The sequence below is a fragment of the Bufo gargarizans genome, chromosome 5 (genome assembly GCF_014858855.1).
Source record: "Bufo gargarizans isolate SCDJY-AF-19 chromosome 5, ASM1485885v1, whole genome shotgun sequence".
Taxonomy (NCBI): Eukaryota; Metazoa; Chordata; class Amphibia; order Anura; family Bufonidae; genus Bufo; species Bufo gargarizans.
The window spans coordinates 401,094,517-401,112,406 of record NC_058084.1 but is presented as its reverse complement, the minus strand read 5'-3'; positions in this window follow the sequence as shown (position 1 = coordinate 401,112,406).

Genomic DNA, 17,890 nt, shown 5'->3' with positions numbered 1-17,890 from the left:
GGAGGGAACTTGTACTGAGCCTCTGAGCCAATCAGGGGGCAATTTTGGTCGATGCTTTAGCTCTGTGCTATGTGTAAGTTAGGGAGAGTTCACATTAAAAAAAAAAAAAAAAGGATCCTGTTGCATTAGATGGTATCCGTTTGAGCCATTTCCGTCTGAGATTCATTTTTTAGATGGAAAAACAAGTACTGCATGCAGGACTTTTTTTTTCTGTGTAAAAAATGGATCCCAGGCAGGCGGCAGAAGGGCCTGGACTTGTCTCTTGTATATGTTAGCATGCTGCCTACCCAGGCCTGTCTCCTGACTGTGTATATTGTCTGACCCCTCGGTACCTGCACCATTGTCTCTGGTCCCAGTGAGTCAGCTACCAACTACACCTTGACTATTCCAGGAGGTAGTAGCCCGATTGGTGACCTGTAGTGAAGTCCAGATCCTTGAATAGGGGTTAAAGGGTGAAAACTAGGCAACCGCCCGGACAATGCCCTTAGGCTTATTCCAAAGTCAAACTTGATAGTTGGCACAGTGGGCCCACACTCACTACTCGTAACGCTACTGTTTAAAATTGCGCAGTTTAAAGCATTGTACAACTGCATAAATATACAAGTTAATTTCACACCATTGTACTACTAGAATAATATACTAGTTCAAAGCATTATACTGTGGTATTAATACAGTAATTATACTGTTGTGTTAATACACCAGATAAAGTTAATGCATTATACTGGTACATTCAATATATCTGTTAAATTCAACATTTTATACTGTTGCTTTAATATACTTGTTAAATTCCACACATTATACTGTTGTGTGAACATACCTAAATAATGACTATATATTTATATACGTAGGCAATGCATTTAAATTTAACATATTATACTGTTGAGTTAGTATACCAGAGAAATTCAACGCATCATAATGTTGTGTTAGGCTCCATTCTCACGTCTGAAAAATGGGTCCGCATCCGTTCCGCAATTTTGCGGAATGGGTGCAGACCCATTCATTTCCAAAGGGGTCGGAAAAGATGCGGACAGCACACTATGTGCTGTCCACATCCGCATTTCCGGATCTGCACTTCCGCATCCGCACTTCCGTTTCCGCAAATAAATAGAACATATCCTACTCTTGTCCGCAATGGTGGACAAGATTAGGCTTTTTCTATTATAATGCCAGCGATGTACGGTCCGCAAATTGCGGAAGGCACATTGCCGGTGTCCGTATTTTACAAATCCGTAATTCGCGAATCCGCAAAACACATACGGACGTGTGAATGGACCCTTAAAGGGAATTTCCGAGATTTTGATACTGATGACCTAAGCCTCATTCACATATCAGTGTTCCACGGACGTATGCTGCACGTGTTCTCCACGAACTGCACACGTCCCTATTCATTTTAATGTGTGTATTCAGACATCAGTATTTTAGTACGGCATGTGTGTCCGTGTCTTTAGCACGGATGCATGCTCTTTTTTGTCAGTGTTCACGGATCCATCATGCCCATTATAGTCTATCGGTCTCTGAAAAGTACAGATGCAACACAGATGCCATCCGTGTTGCATCAGTGTTTCACGGATCATTAGGAAGAGATGGTTTGAAAATAATTTTTCAGCTGTTCAGTGTCAGTGAAACACGGATGGCGCACGGACAGCAAAAAGCAGACACACAAACCACACACAAATCCTTCACAGACAGCTTCACGGATGCATCACTGACCACCTTCTCATGGATTTGAGCACAAACGTGTGAATGAGGCTTTAGGATCGCTCATCAGTATTTAGTCGGTGGGGGTCTGATACCCGATCAGCTGTTTGAGAAGGCACCAACGCTCTTGTGAGCGCCGCGGCCTTCTCTCAGCTTACCAAGCACAGCGCCGTACGTTGTATAGTAACTGTGCTTAGTAACACGCTCAGCCCCATTTACTTCAAGAGGATAGGTCATCACTATCAAAATCCGGGAAAACCCCTTTAACATATCAGTAAAAGTTTATGTGCTATATTGTTGCATCAATATACCAGAGAAACACATTATATGGTTGGGTTATTATACCAGAGGACGTTAATACACTGGACTGCGTCAATATACCATTGTAAATTGTCAATTTCAGTGTCCAGTGTATTCGTAGAAAGTGAGGGACATTTTCTTGCACCTCTGTCTGTTAGTAACATAGTAACATAGTTTATAAGTCTGAAAAAAAGACATTTGTCCATCCAGTTCAGCCTGTTATCCTGCAAGTTGATCCAGAGCAAAAAAAAAACATGTGAGTTAGAAGCCAATTTTCCTCACTTAACCCTGGGTTCACACCTGAGCGTTTTACAGCGCGTTCAAACGCGCTGTAAAACGCTTAAGACATGAAAACCAATGCTTCCCTATGGGAAGGGTTCACACCTGGGCGTTTTACAGCGCGTACGAACGCGCTGTAAAACGCCCGACGCTCAAACAAGTACTTGAGCTTCTTTGGGGCGTTTTGACGCGCGTTTGTGGCCATAGGACACTGCAGTCAATGACACAAACGCGCGTCAAACGCGCGTTTACTATTACAAAAAACGCGCATAAAAACGCGCGACAAAAACGCGCGTAAAACGCGCGTTTGAGGAACGCTCAGGTGTGAACCCAGGGTTAGGGGAATAAAAAATTCCTTCCCGACTCCAATCAGGCAATCAGAATAAATCCCTGGATCAATGATCTCTCTCTAGTAGCTATAGCCTGTAATATTATTACGCTCCAGAAATACATCCAGGCCCCTCTTGAATTCCTTTATTGTACTCACCATCACCACCTCCTCAGGCAGAGAGTTCCATAGTCTCACTGCTCTTACCGTAAAGAATCCTCTTCTATGTTTGTGTACAAACCTTCTTTCCTCCAGACGCAGAGGATGTCCCCTCGTCACAGTCCTGGGGATAAATAGCTGATGGGATAGATCTCTGTACTGACCCCTGATATATTTATACATAGTAATTAGATCTCCCCTCAGTTGTCTTTTTTCTAAAGTGAATAACCCTAATTTTGATAATCTTTCAGGGTACTGTAGTTGCCCCATTCCAGTTATTACTTTAGTTGCCCTCCTCTGGACCCTCTCCAGCTCTGCTATGTCTGCCTTGTTCACAGGAGCCCAGAACTGTACACAGTACTCCATGTGTGGTCTGACTAGCGATTTGTAAAGTGGTAGGACTATGTTCTTATCACGGGCATCTATGCCCCTTTTGATGCAACCCATTATCTTATTGGCCTTGGCAGCAGCTGCCTGACACTGGTTTCTACAGCTTAGTTTGCCGTTCACCAAAATTCCTAGTTCCTTTTCCATGTCAGTGTTACCGAGTGTTTTACCATTTAGTATGTACAGGTGACCAAAATAACACTGTGTGTACTAAACCTGTGACTTTTCTTCTATAGGTCTAAAGATAAAATGTCTGGTCAAAGGGAAGAGTGGAAAAAGAATGATCCATGCCTCATGATCCAAGAGACAGAATTTGTTGGTGGTAATGGTAGTAGTAGTAGTGGTACTTGTACCCACAATGGTGGTGGTAGGGGCAGTGGTAGCCATGGAGTCAGCGGTGCTCGGGGAAAATCCAGAGAAAGTAATCAGCAGGGGGGCCAAGGAGCTAATGATGACATATCGTTATCTTATAAAAGTGGTGACGATAATTGTGTGTGGATCCGGTGCTGAGGAGGAGGAAACAGCAAATAAGGAGAGCGGTGGCAGCAGCAGCAATAAAGACCAGAGACAACATAAAGCCAAAACATCCCAATTAGTAATGAGCGAAGTTATGAAAAATTTGATTTGGCTGCTTCACCGAATTTCGCAAAGAAATTCGATTAGTTATGAATTACTTAGTCACTAATCACATTGCTTTGTAAGCAGCGGGTGCAACGGCAGGGAACAGCGATCGTGCCGCCTCCCGTCATTGAACCCCTTTAGATGCCACATTCATTGCTGATCGTGGCATCTGATGTTAAAATGAAGGCCTTTTTATGGGTTAATCAAGGTTAAAAAAAAAAAACATATCTTATCCATCTGCTTGCGGAGAGGCCGTCGTGGCTAGTTTGATTTAAGAAACAGTGCAAAATCTCTGATGACTGATCACTGATCATCATGTCACTGCGCCCGGCCATGACGCTGCATGTCACCCCACTTGAGATTTTGCATGGTTTCACCAAACAAAACGGCTGCGATGGCATCTTCGCAAGTAAATGGAGGAGGTGAGTATGTATTTGGTTTTATGCCATCACAGGAAAAATAGATTAGTTACCACGAAGCACGCGGAAATTCGACTTCACGGCAAATCTAATTTTTGCCGAAATTTTGATCAAAGTCAATTAGTTTGGCTTCGGTTTGCTCAACACTAATCCTAATAAAATGGCAAGGCCATATCTGCTTCTATTGTAGTCAACTCAAGAACTGGTGATCCACTGATACTATGGACAGAGGTTCAAAACGTGCAAGACCTAGACCAAGGTTGGCTGCTGCTAAGGGTCCATTCACACGTCCGTTTTTTCTTTCCTGATCTGTTCCGTTTTTTCAGGAACAGATCAGGACCAGATCTGGACCCATTCATTTTCAATGGGTCCTGGAAAAAATCGGACAGCACAATGTGTGCTGTCCGTTTCCGTTGTTCCGTTCCGCATGTCCGTTTAAATATAAAACATGTCCTATTCTTGTCCTGAAAAATCGGATCCTGGTACAATACAAAGTCAATGGATCCGCAAAAAAAAACGGATGACATTCGGATGTCATTCCGTATGTCATCCGTTTTTTGCGGATTCCGTTCCTGGAAACACATAACAAATTATTATTATTATATTTTTTTTTTTCAATTTTTTTCAAAGAAATCCAAACAACTTTATTTGATTATTGAAATGTTTACATGTTTCCGTTTTTTGCGGATCCGCAAAGAACGGATGACATACGGATGACATACGGAAACATTTTCAGGAACAACGGATCCCCAAAAAACTGACCATTTTTCAGGATGAAAAAAAAACAGGACATGTGAATGGACCCTAACTCTGAGCGAGCAACTCCCGTATGGAGTTTTTTTCCCCAAAAAAGACCGTCATAGAAAACCACTGCTGTGTGCAAGATTTATACTAGTATGGAAGGCACTCTATTCTCTGATGTGGAATAGATACATAAAACAGTTAAATCAATATAAAATAAATTTATAAAAAATTAATAAAACCAAAATATCCCTATTTAGGTTAGAATCAGGTACTATATACATGATATTAATAAAAATATATAAAAAATAAAAATACCAAAATTATAAAGTCACTTAAAATAAAAAATTCTCTTTCATGGGTAGTATACCTACAGAACAGTATGTCCAGTCCCGTATATTAAGTTGATGGCTTGCTATAAAAAATATCCGATTCCAAAATAGTGTTATGTCAGTTATTGGACATTGGGTAAGATATTAGGGAATGTTAAAAGATTCCTCTATGTCAAACTATGTGCGGTTTCGCGGTTTTCAAACAATAACCACTCAGTTTTCATCTATTCGTCTGCGCAATCTGCAGCCTAGAAGCATCATACACCAAACAAATAGCTACGCATAAATAAGTAACGAAAAATATACACTCTTTATTTGTCACACAAATGACAAAGTACAATAATATCCATGCGGTTAAAAATAGATCCTAAGCAGTAGCATATGGTCGGTCAAACATCAGCACAGCAGTACATTCATGTGAAAATGATCAATGTTATACCACACAAAAGCCCCAGTATATCAATAAGACTAAGGCCCCGCAAACCTCTGCCATGCAGTACTAAGGCTACTTTCACACTAGCGTTCGATCGGATCCGTTCTGAACGGATCCGATCATATTAATGCAGACGGAAGCTCCGTTCAGTACGGATCCGTCTGCATTAATAACTTAGAAAAATTTCTAAGTGCGCAAGATGCCCGTTCAGACTTTCAATGTAAAGTCAATAGGGGACGGATCCGCTTGAAGATTGAGCCATATGGTGACATCTTCAAGCGGATCCGTTCCCATTGACTTACATTGTAAGTCTGAACGGATCCACTCGCCTCCGCACGGCCAGGCGGACAGCTGAACGCTGCAAGCAGCGTTCAGCTGTCCGCCTGGCCGTGCGGAGGCGAGCGGAGGCTGAACGCCGCCAGACTGATGCAGTCTGAGCGGATCCGCTCCATTCAGACTGCATCAGGGCTGGAAGGAGGCGTTCGGGTCCGCTCATGAGCTCCTTCAAACGGAGCTCACGAACGGACCTATGAACGCTAGTGTGAAAGTAGCCTAACACTGCAGAAAGTGCAAAGTGCATAAAATACAAGATGCTTGTGGGTGGTTTTGTATACCCCTAGTTTGTAAGTATTATTCCACATAGAGGCAAAGGTATTTCAGTAGAACAGGTCCCTCAAATATGTCCCATGCAGTGGTAACACTGCAAAAAGTGCAAGGTGGTTAAAACATTGAATAAAGAAAGATGTGACCTCCAAAGACTCCCTGACGCTCGTTTCGCCCGATGGCTTCTTCCAGGGGGGCTCTCCATGGCGGTTTCTACAATGTTAGTACTGCATGGGAGAGGTTTGCGGGGCCTTAGTCTCATTGATATGCTGGGGCTTTTGTGTGGTATAACATTGATAATTTTCACATGAATGTACTGTGATGTTTGACCGACCATATGCTACTGCTTAGGATCTATTTTTAACCGCATGGATATTATTGTACTTTGTAATTTGTGTGACAAATAAAGAGTGTAGATTTTTCGTTACTTATTTATGTGTGGCTATTTGTTTGGTGCATGATGGTATGATTTCCACGCATGAGCTTTGATTTTGTGGATATTGGTGTAGAGCCTAGAAGCATGCCAACCTACCATCAATAAGAGCGCACAACAGAGCTGACCGCTCGTTTGATAAGGAGACAGAGGCTGACGGAGAATACCGCCCCCAACCATGTGGGACGCCACGTGGGACGCCGGGAGAGCGGCGCCTGAGTAACCCAGCTAGCCCGTAGTAATTAAAACAAGGGCAATACTGGAGGCTGCTTCAAATCGGCACAACAGTATGGATTGGTAATGTACAACAACATCATTAAGTGATACTAACTGGCTACTTAATATAATATAGCTGCAATACTAACATCATTATACTAATTTGGATATTGGCTATTATCAGCTATATAGTGATATATTCTGGAACTGCACAAGTTTCACATAGAGGAATCTTTTAACATTCCTTAATATCTTACCCAATGTCCAATAACTGACATAACACTATTTTGGAATCTGATGTTTTTTTATAGAAAGCCATCAACTTAATATACGGGACCGGACATATTGTTCTGTAGCTATACTACCCATGAGAGAGACATCATTATATATGAATTTTAAATTTTTGAAGTCACTTTATAATTTTGGTATTTTTTTTATATATTTTTATTACAAACCGGATTCCCAAAAAGTTGGGACACTATACAAATTGTGAATAAAAACTGAATGCAATGATGTGGAGATGGCAAATGTCAATATTTTATTTGTAATAGAACGTAGATGACAGATCAAACGTTTAATCCGAGTAAATGTATCATTTTAAAGGAAACATACGTGGATTCAAATTTTCACGGTGTCAACAAATCCCCAAAAAGTTGGGACAAGCAGCAATAAGAGGCTGGAAAAAGTAAATTTGAGCATAACAAAGAGCTGGAAAACCAATTAACACTAATTAGGTCAATTGGCAACATGATTGGGTATAAAAAGAGCTTCTCAGAGTGACAGTGTCTCTCAGAAGCCAAGATGGGTAGAGGATCACCAATTCCCACAATGTTGCGCAGAAAGATAGTGGAGCAATATCAGAAAGCTGTTACCCAGCAAAAAATTGCAAAGACTTTGCATCTATCATCATCAACTGTGCATAACATCATCCGAAGATTCAGAGAATCTGGAACAATCTCTGTGCGTAAGGGTCAAGGCCGTAAAACCATACTGGATGCCCGTGATCTCCGGGCCCTTAACCACTTCAGCCCCGCTAGGTGAAACCCCCTTCATGACCAGAGCACTTTTTACACTTCGGCACTACACTCCTTTCACCGTTTATCGCTCGGTCATGCAACTTACCACCCAAATGAATTTTACCTCCTTTTCTTCTCACTAATGGAGCTTTCATTTGGTGGTATTTTATTGCTGCTGACATTTTTACTTTTTTTGTTATTAATCGAAATGTAACGATTTTTTTGCAAAAAAATGACATTTTTCACTTTCAGCTGTAAAATTTTGCAAAAAAAACGACATCCATATATAAATTTTTCACCAAATTTATTGTTCTACATGTCTTTGATAAAAAAAAAATGTTTGGGCAAAAAAAAAATGGTTTGGGTAAAAGTTATAGCATTTACAAACTATGGTACAAAAATGTGAATTTCCGCTTTTTGAAACAGCTCTGACTTTCTGAGCACCTGTCATGTTTCCTGAGGTTCTACAATGCCCAAACAGTATAACTACCCCACAAATGACCCCATTTCGGAAAGTAGACACCCTAAGGTATTCGCTGATGGGCATAGTGAGTTCATAGAACTTTTTATTTTTTGTCACAAGTTAGCGGAAAATGATGATTATTTTTATTTTTTTATTTTTTCTTACAAAGTCTCATATTCCACTAACTTGCGACAAAAAATAAAAATTTTTAGGAACTCACCATGCCCCTCACAGAATACCTTGGGGTGTCTTCTTTCCAAAATGGGGTCACTTGTGGGGTAGTTATACTGCCCTGGCAATTTAGGGGCCCAAATGTGTGAGAAGTACCTTGCAATCAAAATGTGTAAAAAATGACCGGTGAAATCCAAAAGGTGCACTTTGGAATATGCGCCCCTTTGCCCACCTTGGCAGCAAAAAAGTGTGACACATCTGGTATCGCCGTACTCAGGAGAAGTTGGGGAATGTGTTTTGGGGTGTCATTTTACATATACCCATGCTGGGTGAGAAAAATATCTTGGTCAAATGCCAACTTTGTATAAAAAAATGGGAAAAGTTGTCTTTTGCCAAGATATTTCTCTCACCCAGCATGGGTATATGTAAAATGACACCCCAAAACACATTCCCCAACTTCTCCTGAGTACGGCGATACCAGATGTGTGACACTTTTTTGCAGCCAAGGTGGGCAAAGGGGCACATATTCCAAAGTGCACCTTTCGGATTTCGCAGGCCATTTTTTACACATTTTGATTGCAAGGTACTTCTCACACATTTGGGCCCATTAATTGCCAGGGCAGTATAACTACGCCACAAGTGACCCCATTTTGGAAAGAAGACACCCCAAGGTATTCCGTGAGGGGCATGGCGAGTTCCTAGAATTTTTTATTTTTTGTCACAAGTTAGCGGAAAATGATGATTTTTTTTTTCTCTTTTTTCCTTACAAAGTCTCATATTCCACTAACTTGCGACAAAAAAATAAAAAATTCTAGGAACTCGCCATGCCCCTCACGGAATACCTTGGGGTGTCTTCTTTCCAAAATGGGGTCACTTGTGGCGTAGTTATACTGCCCTGGCAATTTAGGGGCCCATATGTGTGAGAAGTACTTTGCAATCAAAATGTGTAAAAAATGACCGGTGAAATCCAAAAGGTGCACTTTGGAATATGCGCCCCTTTGCCCACCTTGGCAGCAAAAAAGTGTGACACATCTGGTATCGCCGTACTCAGGAGAAGTTGGGGAATGTGTTTTGGGGTGTCATTTTACATATACCCATGCTGGGTGAGAAAAATATCTTGGTCAAATGCCAACTTTGTATAAAAAAATGGGAAAAGTTGTCTTTTGCCAAGATATTTCTCTCACCCAGCATGGGTATATGTAAAATGACACCCCAAAACACATTCCCCAACTTCTCCTGAGTACGGCGATACCAGATGTGTCACACTTTTTTGCAGCCAAGGTGGGCAAAGGGGCGCATATTCCAAAGTGCACCTTTCAGATTTTGCAGGCCATTTTTTACACATTTTGATTGCAAGGTACTTCTCACACATTTGGGCCCCTAAATTGCCAGGGCAGTATAACTACGCCACAAGTGACCCCATTTTGGAAAGAAGACACCCCAAGGTATTCCGTGAGGGGCATGGCGAGTTCCTAGAATTTTTTATTTTTTGTCACAAGTTAGCGGAAAATGATGATTTTTTTTTTCTCTTTTTTCCTTACAAAGTCTCATATTCCACTAACTTGCGACAAAAAAATAAAAAATTCTAGGAACTCGCCATGCCCCTCACGGAATACCTTGGGGTGTCTTCTTTCCAAAATGGGGTCACTTGTGGCGTAGTTATACTGCCCTGGCAATTTAGGGGCCCAAATGTGTGAGAAGTACTTTGCAATCAAAATCTGTAAAAAATGACCGGTGAAATCCGAAAGGTGCACTTTGGAATATGTGCCCCTTTGCCCACCTTGGCATCAAAAAAGTGTCACACATCTGGTATCGCCGTACTCAGGAGAAGTTGGGGAATGTGTTTTGGGCTGTCATTTTACATATACCCATGCTGGGTGAGAGAAATATCTTGGCAAAAGACAACTTTTCCCATTTTTTTATACAAAGTTGGCATTTGACCAAGATATTTTTCTCACCCAGCATGGGTATATGTAAAATTACACCCCAAAACACATTGCCCAACTTCTCCTGAGTACGGCGATACCAGATGTGTCACACTTTTTTGCTGCCAAGGTGGGCAAAGGGGCACATATTCCAAAGTGCACCTTTCGGATTTTGCAGGGCATTTTTTACACATTTTGATTGCAAAGTTCTTCTCACACATTTGGGCCCCTAAATTGCCAGGGCAGTATAACTACCCCACAAGTGACCCCATTTTGGAAAGAAGACACCCCAAGGTATTCCGTGAGGGGCATGGCGAGTTCCTAGAATTTTTAATTTTTTGTCGCAAGTTAGTGGAATATGAGACTTTGTAAGGAAAAAAGAAAAAAAAAAGAAAAATCATCATTTTCCGCTAAATTGTGACAAAAAATAAAAAATTCTATGAACTCGCCGTGCCCCCCACGGAATACCTTGGGGTGTCTTCTTTCCAAAATGGGGTCACTTGTGGCGTAGTTATACTGCCCTGGCAATTTAGGGGCCCAAATGTGTAAGAAGTACCTTGCAATCAAAATGTGTAAAAAATGGCCTGCAAAATCCGAAAGGTGCCCCTTTGCCCACCTTGGCTGCAAAAAAGTGTCACACATGTGGTATCGCCGTACTCAGGAGAAGTTGGGCAATGTGTTTTGGGGGGTCATTTTACATATACCCATGCTGGGTGAGAGAAATATCTTGGCAAAAGACAACTTTTCCAATTTTTTTATACAAAGTTGGCATTTGACCAAGATATTTTTCTCACCCAGCATGGGTATATGTAAAATGACACCCCAAAACACATTCCCCAACTTCTCCTGAGTACGGCGATACCACATGTGTGACACTTTTTTGCAGCCTAGATGCGCAAAGGGGCCCAAATTCCTTTTAGGAGGGCATTTTTAGACATTTGGATCCCAGACTTCTTCTCATGCTTTAGGGCCCCTAAAAAGCCAGGGCAGTATAAATACCCCACATGTGACCCCACTTTGGAAAGAAGACACCCCAAGGTATTCAATGAGGGGCCTGGCGAGTTCCTAGAATTTTTTTTTTTTTTGCATAAGTTAGCGGATATTGATTTTTTTTTTTGTTTTTTTTCTCACAAAGTCTCACTTTCCGCTAACTTAGGACAAAAATTTCAATCTTTCATGGACTCAATATGCCCCTCAGCAAATACCTTGGGGTGTCTTCTTTCCGAAATGGGGTCACATGTGGGGTATTTATACTGCCCTGGCTTTTTAGGGGCCCTAAAGCGTGAGAAGAAGTCTGGAATATAAATGTCTAAAAATGTTTACGCATTTGGATTCCGTGAGGGGTATGGTGAGTTCATGGGAGATTTTATTTTTTGACACAAGTTAGTGGAATATGAGACTTTGTAAGAAAAAACAAAAACAAAAACAAACAAAAAATTTCCGCTAACTTGGGCCAAAAAAAATGGCTGAATGGAGCCTTACCAGGGGGGGAGTGATCAATGACAGGGGGGTGATCAATGACAGGGGGGTGATCACCCATAATAGACTCCCTGATCACCCCCCTGTCATTGATCACCCCCCCTGTAAGGCTCCATTCAGACATCCGCATGATTTTTTACGGATCCATGGATACATGGATCGGATCCACAAAACGCATGCGGACGTCTGAATGGAGCCTTACAGGGGGGTTATCAATGACAGGGGGTGATCAGGGTAATCAGGGTGATCACCCCCCTGTCACTGACCACCCCCCCTGTAAGGCTCCATTCAGACATCCGCATGATTTTTTACGGATCCATGGATACATGGATCGGATCCACAAAATGCATGCGGACGTCTGAATGGAGCCTTACAGGGGGGTTATCAATGACAGGGGGTGATCAGGGTAATCAGGGTGATCACCCCCCTGTCACTGATCACCCCCCCTGTAAGGCTCCATTCAGACATCCGCATGATTTTTTACGGATCCATGGATACATGGATCGGATCCACAAAACGCATGCGGACGTCTGAATGGAGCCTTACAGGGGGGTTATCAATGACAGGGGGTGATCAGGGTAATCAGGGTGATCACCCCCCTGTCACTGACCACCCCCCCTGTAAGGCTCCATTCAGACATCCGCATGATTTTTTACGGATCCATGGATACATGTATCGGATCCACAGAACGCATGCAGACGTCTGAATGGAGCCTTACAGGGGGGTTATCAATGACAGGGGGTGATCAGGGTAATCAGGGTGATCACCCCCCTGTCACTGATCACCCCCCCTGTAAGGCTCCATTCAGACATCCGCATGATTTTTTACGGATCCATGGATACATGGATCGGATCCACAAAACGCATGCGGACGTCTGAATGGAGCCTTACAGGGGGGTTATCAATGACAGGGGGTGATCAGGGTAATCAGGGTGATCACCCCCCTGTCACTGACCACCCCCCCTGTAAGGCTCCATTCAGACATCCGCATGATTTTTTACGGATCCATGGATACATGTATCGGATCCACAGAACGCATGCAGACGTCTGAATGGAGCCTTACAGGGGGGTTATCAATGACAGGGGGTGATCAGGGTAATCAGGGTGATCACCCCCCTGTCACTGATCACCCCCCCTGTAAGGCTCCATTCAGACATCCGCATGAATTTTTACGGATCCATGGATACATGGATCGGATCCACAAAATGCATGCGGACGTCTGAATGGAGCCTTACAGGGGGGTTATCAATGACAGGGGGTGATCAGGGTAATCAGGGTGATCACCCCCCTGTCATTGATCACCCCCCCTGTAAGGCTCCATTCAGACATCCGCATGATTTTTTACGGATCCATGGATACATGGATCGGATCCACAAAACGCATGCGGACGTCTGAATGGAGCCTTACAGGGGGGTTATCAATGACAGGGGGTGATCAGGGTAATCAGGGTGATCACCCCCCTGTCACTGACCACCCCCCTCTGTAAGGCTCCATTCAGACATCCGCATGATTTTTTACGGATCCATGGATACATGGATCGGATCCACAAAATGCATGCGGACGTCTGAATGGAGCCTTACAGGGGGGTGATCAATGACAGGGGGTGATCAGGGTAATCACCCCCCTGTCACTGATCACCCCCCCTGTAAGGCTCCATTCAGACATCCGCATGATTTTTTACGGATCCATAAAACGCATGCGGACGTCTGAATGGAGCCTTACAGGGGGGTTATCAATGACAGGGGGGTGATCAGGGAGTGTATATGGGTGATCACCCGCCTGTCATTGATCACCCCCCTGTAAGGCTCCATTCAGACGTCCGCATGATTTTTACGGATCCATGGATACATGGATCGGATCCGTAAAAATCATGCGGACGTCTGAACGGAGCCTGACAGGGGGGTGATCAATGACAGGGCGGTGATCAATGACAGGGGGGTGATCAGGGAGTTTATATGGGGTGATCAGGGGTTTATAAGGGGTTAATAAGTGACGGGGGGGGGGGGTGTAGTGTAGTGTAGTGGGGTGTTTGGTGCGACTGTACTGACCTACCTGAGTCCTCTGGTGGTCGATCCTAACAAAAGGGACCACCAGAGGACCAGGTAGGAGGTATATTAGACGCTGTTATGAAAACAGCGTCTAATATACCTGTTAGGGGTTAAAAAATTCGGATCTCCAGCCTGCCAGCGAGCGATCGCCGCTGGCAGGCTGGAGATCCACTCGCTTACCTTCCGTTCCTGTGAGCGCGCGCGCCTGTGTGCGCGCGTTCACAGGAAATCCCGGCCCTCGCGAGATGACGCGTATATGCGTGACTCTGCGCAGGGCCGCCACCTCCGGACCGCACATCTGCGTTAGGCGGTCCGGAGGTGGTTAAACGACACTGCACCAAAAACAGGAATGCTACTGTAAAGGAAATCACAGAATGGGCTCAGGAATACTTCCAGAAACCATTGTCAGTGAACACAATCCACCGTGCCATCCGCCGTTGCCAGCTGAAACTCTACAGTGCAAAGAAGAAGCCATTTCTAAGCAAGATCCACAAGCTCAGGCGTTTTCACTGGGCCAGTGATCATTTAAAATGGAGTGTGGCAAAATGGAAGACTGTTCTGTGGTCAGACGAGTCACGATTCGAAGTTCTTTTTGGAAATCTGGGACGCCATGTCATCCGGACCAAAGAGGACAAGGACAACCCAAGTTGTTATCAACGCTCAGTTCAGAAGCCTGCATCTCTGATGGTATGGGGTTGCATGAGTGCGTGTGGCATGGGCAGCTTGCATGTCTGGAAAGGCACCATCAATGCAGAAAAATATATTCAGGTTCTAGAACAACATATGCTCCCATCCAGACGTCATCTCTTTCAGGGAAGACCCTGCATTTTTCAACAAGATAATGCCAGACCACATTCTGCATCAATCACAAGTTACATCATGGCTGCGTAGGAGAAGGATGCGGGTACTGAAATGGCCAGTCTGCAGTCCAGTTCTTTCACCTATAGAGAACATTTTGCGCATCATAAAGAGGAAGGTGCAACAAAGAAGGCCCAAGACGATTGAACAGTTAGAGGCCTGTATTAGACAAGAATGGGAGAGCATTCCTATTTCTAAACTTGAGAAACTGGTCTCCTCGGTCCTCAGACGTCTGTTGAGTGTTGTAAGAAGAAGGGGAGATGCCACACAGTGGTGAAAATGGCCTTGTCCCAACTTTTTGGGGATTTGTTGACCTCATGAAATTCTGATTCAACATATTTTTCCCTTAAAATGGTACATTTTCTCAGTTTAAACTTTTGTTCCGTGATTTATGTTCTATTCTGAATAAAATATTAGAAGTTGGCACCTCCACATCATTGCATTCAGTTTTTATTCACGATTTGTATAGTGTCCCAACTTTTTGGGAATCCGGTTTGTAATATCAAGTATATAGTGTCTGATTGTAACCTAAATTGATAGTGACATGATCGAGGTATGGAATGTGTATATGAATCATGATTTATTAAGGGATATTTTGGTTTTAATCATTTTTTTATTAATTTATTTTGTATTGATTTAACTGTTTTATGTATCCATGCCACATCAGAGAATATAGTGCCTTCCATACTAGTATATAGCTTTCTAATTTACAAATTGGCAGTGGGTACGCCAAAGATAGTGCACTTTAATTCAGAAGCCTGGGAAAGGAGAGCCACTGTGACACTTTTATGTGTGCAAGATCTGCAGAATGAAAACACAAACCTCTGTAGCAGAGCTTTATTGCAGTACATAAAGCGGCATTACCGGAACATGTGGGAAAACAACTGTCCCTCTTTTCCTGGTCTTCTTTTTGGCAACCAGTTTGTATCCCCAAGCAGTACAGTGTCCTTGTCATTATTAGTGATGAGCAAATAAACATTTGGATCCAAGATCCAAAGTCAATTCAGTCAAAACTTAGTTTTAATGCTGTACAGACACCTACCCGCCTCCGTACAGCATTAAAATTGATGTGCTCCGGGGAGTTTAAATTAGTTATCACAGAGGCTTTTGAGAATAACTTCAGCATTACATTTTTAAACTTTAAAACCATTGTAAAACAGGAATCTGAAGTCGGTTTCGGTACTAGCTGGTACCTCAGTATCTAAGCCGACTTCGGATCCCTGTTTTAAATAGTCTTAAAGTTGAAAAATTGAATCCCGAAGTTATTCACCGAAGTCCCGCTAGACTTCAGTGATAACTAATTTCCCTCGCCAGAGCCCATACATTTGAATGCTGTACGGAGACAAATCTCTGCACAGCATTCAAACGAAGTTTTGAGCAATTCAACTTCGTATCTTGGATCGGAAGATCGATTCACTCAACACTAGTCATTATCATCAGCTACTTCTCCTGCTTAGACTCCTCCTCCACCTTTTCATGTGCACCACCATGAGACATTCATAACAAAATGTGTGGCCATGAGAAAACTATTCATGACCAGCAATTAGCTTGTCTGCAAGCTCAACCCCCACCTAGCCAAGTTGCTGGTGGTGCAGTTGCTGCCGTACCACTTAGTTGTGGTAAATGTGGCACACTTACTCATCTTTACTAAAATTTTATTCAACAGGCTTTGCTATCACTGTAGTGTCTTGTCCAGGCTCCAGTATACTTTCAGAGAGGGTATTCAGAGAGACAAGTGCCGTCTTCACACCCAAGTGGCCTAAATAGTTCTGCACAAGTGTCCAGGACATTACCAATGTCAAAATGAATCAGGCACATGGATCCATGATGATTTCCATACCTGATGCTGCCTCTAGTAAGTTTTCTAAATCAAACGGAATAGGCGGGCAGTATCGTAATGTACAGTGTAACACCACAGTACTAGCCTGCATGCCGCATGAGATTAACATAACACAGAAAAGAAAGAATACATAATAGGCTACACTTCAAAGCAGACATGATAAAAATATCTATAAACACATGCATTGTAATAGCAAAGCACCAAACCCGTGGTCAGGTTGATGGCTAAATGTCATGCCCTGTTCGGACGGTCTGCGGAGGTCTGTCAGATTGGCAGCACGTGTCTAATAATTTGTTTTGTTTAGGAATCGTGCTGGATCCGCCTTCCTTCGGGTGCTCTGGGTGGGGTCATTGGCTTAAATTGCTTTCACTCCCAGAGGGCCGTGCGGGTTATAGAATTCAGTCTGGCCTTGGATTCAAGGAAGGAAGGAAGGATTTTCTGTTCCAGCTCAGATAAGTTTGGTTTCTGTTTTTGTTATTTGCGGTCTAGGCTGTTTGTGTGTCTTCTGCCCCTTCTCCCCTTTCACTATCTCAGGGATTATAGGGTACTTTCAGTCCAGGCACGAGGACACATTATTCCTAACTTCAAGGTCTGAATGTGGGCTTAGCAGCGTAGGGAGAGAAGTCAGGGATTTGCTAGGAGGTGACCTTTCCCCAGCATCTCGCCTAGATACTTGTTTATTTGGTTGTCTGTGTATCTGAGATCCAGTCCGCAGTGACACTAAATCCCACAGTGATAGGTGAACCATACACACCTAGCATAGGAAAGTTCAATAAACAAATTTAATAAATGTTTAAACTATACCAGATAATGCAATATCAAAATATTCTAAGATCACCAGGAATAGCAATATATACAATACTAATGTTCCATGTAGAGAGGAATGCCACATGTTTATCACCAGAATGCTGGCTTATCGGGGGGTTAGTAAGTTTTCTATCTCACCCCAGTGCTGAATTCATATCTACACTGCTGATATAATGTGCTGATGCTGCTTCTAAGAAAATGATACAGAGACATAGGGAAACATGATCTCCTCTTCTCTTTGTGTGCTGTGCATAGGAGACATCATAACAGGTAGTATTCAACTGTTAGATGACACATAGACTTGAAGCCTGCAGAGAGGAAACATGGCGAATACA